General features: G+C 45.5%; 1 pseudogene; it reads right to left on the reverse strand.

Annotated features, from left to right (window-relative positions):
• Nucleotides 1-918: 918 nt before the first annotated feature.
• On the reverse strand, nucleotides 919-1,846 carry LOC122462747 (annotated as a pseudogene).
• Nucleotides 1,847-4,424: the final 2,578 nt, after the last annotated feature.

The following is a 4,424-nucleotide window of genomic DNA, read 5'->3' on the forward strand; positions in this document are numbered from 1 at the left end:
TCTTTCTTTGGAAAGCAGCTTGGGGATGAAATACACACTAGGAAACAAATGTTAATTGTACAATAGCCTAACACTGGAGTTCTGGTGGACATTGCAAGCCTATGCTTTTAATAATGTAGGTATCATGTAGTTGTGTGTGTTTGTGTATGTGAGTCTAGAAGTCTCTCATCCTCCAATGAACGGTTGCTCAGCATTCCATCTGAGTTCATTTCACCTGCACCCTCTCACTGAGCACAATTGCCCCTCGTTGTCTGACCTTTGAGCAGCCAAGAGTTCAAGTCTCCCACCAGCCCAGTAGTACCCACCTGTGGAACCTTTTAGTCCCTAAAAAGACTGGGGTCCCAGATTTTAAGAGGTCTTTCAATCTCCACTCCCAGGACTGTAAAAGCAGTGCTCCTAAACCAGGGGCACATGTAGCTTGGGGGTACATAGACATCTTCCAGGGGGAACATCAGCTTATCTAGAGATTTGCCTAGTTTTACAACAAGTTGCATAAAAAGCACTAACAAGGTCTGTACAATCTAAATTTCATACAATGACTTGTGTATACTGCTTTATAGACTGTACGCTGAAATGTAAGAACAATATTTATATTCCAATTTATTTATTTCATAATTATACGGTAAAAAGAGAAAATCAGCAGTTTTTCATTAGTAGTGTGCTGTGACCATTTTGTATTTTTATGTCTGATTTTGTAAGCAAGTCCTTTTTAAGTGAGGTGAAACTTGGGGATAAGCAAGACAAATCAGACTCCTGAAAGGGGTACAGTAGTCTGGAAAGTTTGAGAAATACTGTGTAAGAGCAGGACATGAAGCCCAATGAAGTCCAGGGAAATACGACCTGGGACCACAGCAGGCTTCAGTTCAGGCCCTATCCCAGCCCCTGTTATATCTATTTTAACCCAAGGAAATTGACCGGTTAGCATGATCCAAGCATGAATTTCCTGCAAGGCCTCCTGTTTTTCAGGCTGTAGATGAGGGCATTGACCATGGGAGTCAGGACGGCGTAAACAACAGAGAGAACTTTCTTGAAGTGGCTCAAGATGTTGGTGGTTGGGAACATATAGACAGTCAGCAGAGTTGCATAATAAATGCTCACCACAATGAGGTGGGAGGAGCAGGTGGAAAAGGCCTTTTGCCTCCCAGCGGTGGACGGGATTCTCAGGATGGTGCGATGATGCAGATGTAGGACATCAAGGTAAGCAGGAATGGGACCAGTAAGAAAATCAAACTGAGTGTGAAAGCCAACATCTCCATCAGGTGCGGGTCATTGCAGAGAGTTTTACAAGGGGGATGAGATCACACAAAAAATGGTCAATACCATTGGGGCCACAGAACTTTAACTGTGATATTGACAACATTGTTCTACTATTACCTAGGAAGCCACCTATCCAAGATCCACCTGCAAGCTGGAGGCAGGCCCTACCACTCATGCAGGCTGCATAGTGCAGTGGATTGCATATGGTTAAATATTGATTGTAAGACATCACCAACAGGAGAAGGCATTCTGTAGGAAGAAGAGAACCAAAGAAATAACATTGTGTGACACACAAATTGAATGAAATAGTCCTGTCCCCAGTCAGGGGACCGGCCAGCATCCTGGGCAGGATGGTGGAGGTGTAGCAGGTCTCCAGGCAGGACAATTTCCCCAAGAACAAGTACATGGGGGTGTGAAGGTGCCGATCAGCCACAACTAGTGCCATGATGAGGATGTTCCCGGTCACGGTTGCGATGTAGATCACTAGGAACAGCAGGAAGAGAAGAATCTGCAGTTCTGTGAAGTCCCCGAATCCCAGGAGGATGAATTCTGTGATGGATGTTTGGTTTCCCTGCTCTGGGTTCGCCATGGGGTGTGTCTATGGGAAACAAATGAACTCTGTGACATAAATGAAGAACATTCACTCAGTAAAACGTAAGCATTGTTTTCATTGTCCGCCTCTGCTGCCTACTGGAAAGATGGGTGAGTGGAGAATGGAGGCCAGGGGAGGGGAATTGCCATCTCATGATCTCTGGGGCAGGTTTCATATCTCAGCAGGCTGCAGGTTCAACAAAACATTAATCTCTCTGGAAACTCATGTAGTAACTTGACAGATGGCACCAAGCACTCAAATATTAAGGAGATGGGGCTTAGGTACAACAGTACAAAAGCATGTTGGTACAAATAGTCACACATTTCACTGCCTGGTGTATCAAAGCGGAACAATGGCCTTTATAGATTGGAGATCCATGGGCAAAACGGGCCAGGATTTGATATCGTCGAGGAAGCTGCAACAGAGAAGCAAACAAAGCAACTGAGGCTGGGCTTTGCAATTTGTGGGCAGCCATCTCCAAGTGAACTGCAGTCAAAATGGGTCATTTGTAAGTTTTTATCATGAGAGAAATGCCACTCCTTCCTTAGGACAATATTTGATTGTCTTTGAGTTGGACATTACATATAGAGTTGTGATCTTCATTAAAAACCAACCCCACCCCCTAAAAAAACACAACCCCCCCCCGCTAGAAACCACCACATCAGCTAGAAATTGATCCTCTCTTGAAAGAAAAAAATCTCTATAAAATTTGAAATTTGTAAGAAATGTGCAATTTTCCATTTCATCTGCAATTCCATGATTTCAAATGTTGGATTTCATTCCAATTTTACTTTTTAAAAATTTATTTATCTATTTTTAATTTTATTTCTAGGATATTTTTATTTTACATTACATTGCATATTATAGTTATTTACATTTATTTCTATTTATTTTTATATTATTTTATTTCATAAAGCTCTATACAATACGTCTATTCTTAAACAGAAATTGATCTGTTCCCCTGGAACATTTTGATCTCTATCAACAAAACATTTTTCCATCAAAAATGCCAATCAGAATTTTTTACCAGCTCTACATTTTCTTCTTTATCTTTGGTTAAAAGTAATATTAATCTTCTCTCTCTCTCTCTTTCTCTCTCTCTCTCTCTCTCTGTTGGGGGCTGTCTAGTCTGCCATTACTGTCTCTCTCACCATTACTCATCCTTAGAGAGACAAGTTGGATGAGGTCATATTTTTTCCTGGACGGATTTCTAATCTTTATTAACTGCTCAGTAAGGCCCTGATCCTGCACAGAGTTATGCACAAGATTAATTTTACACCCCGGCAATAATTCTGTTCCATCTGAGACTTCTCTGCTGACATCTAAGATAAAATTTCCACTGATTTTAAGCACGGAGCCCCTTTGATTTCAGTGGGATTTGGACAGCAAATGCCTTGACCTTTCTTTAAATGTACAACTCAGCTGGATTCGATTTCCATCGAGAGATGTTGGTAAAGATCAATATCAGCGGATACAACCAAACCAATAACAGAAACTATCAGTAAGAGTGGGCGTTAATGTGGCCTCTCCCTACACCTTGCCCCTGCAGGGATGGTGTGACTGGCCCTGCGGCCATACAGGGAGTCCTCTGCACCCAGCTGTCATGGGAGTGAATGAATGGGGCTGGGACAGCAGAGCTGCTGAGGGCTCCCTGCATGGCCGCATTGCTGGCAACACCCATCCCTGCAGGTGCAAGGTGCAGGGAAGGCTGTGGTCCTGGCGGTCCTGGGATGTGAGGAGGAGGGTGAGTCCCTGGCTGTGGGGGAGGGGAATGGTTTCTGAATGGTTTCTGCCTATTGACCGGGCAGTTCAACAATTAGGTGACTACTCTTGTAGCCGGGGGCTTGCTGCCGTCCTCCTTCTGCTCCCAGCCCTGGCCATGGATCTCTGCTCCACTGGGCCAGAGCAGCCGCCTTCCCTGCCCCTTGCGCCCTGGTCTCTTGGATCCCTTGGCCGGTCGAGAGCCCCTCAGACCCCTCTGGCAGTGCGGCCCTCGCCCTGACCTGCACTTTTGTCACAACCCAATGGCCCCCTCCCTCAGGGAGTCCCCTGGGAAAGCAGATCAACACTGTATATTGCTAATGCTGTTGCAAGCCTCCCAAAGCTTTTTGGGGAGGGTCAAAGGTGTGCGAGTGGGGAGTGAAAGTTTCCTTTACAGGGTACGAGAGGCCGAGGGGGGGGGGGGGGAAGAAGAAGAGAGCAGAGAACAAGTTGATTCAACATTTCAGCTAGCTCAATTCAAAGATAAGATGCTGGCCCCAGCCAGCCCAAGGTCACAGCTCACAGCCGACATTTGGCTGCGAGCCGAGAAAGGCGGGGTCTTGAAAGTTGCCCGAGCAGCTGTGAGAAAGAAAATCCAACTGAACAGACCTGCACCTGCAAGACAGCAAGGCCAGCAAAGAAGAAAACAAAGCCCAGGGCTGCAGAGTCTGAAAACACAGACGAGATGACAAGATGGGGAGCTGAGCCAGGCATCCCTGGAGCCAGGGTGTTTGGGAAAAGGAAAGAGACCACAAAAAGCCAGTTTGGACTGGCACAAAGAGCACCAGGAACAGAGGTCGTGGAATGGAACACC

This window comes from Chelonia mydas, chromosome 13 (genome assembly GCF_015237465.2).
Source record: "Chelonia mydas isolate rCheMyd1 chromosome 13, rCheMyd1.pri.v2, whole genome shotgun sequence".
In the NCBI taxonomy this organism is placed as follows: Eukaryota; Metazoa; Chordata; order Testudines; family Cheloniidae; genus Chelonia; species Chelonia mydas.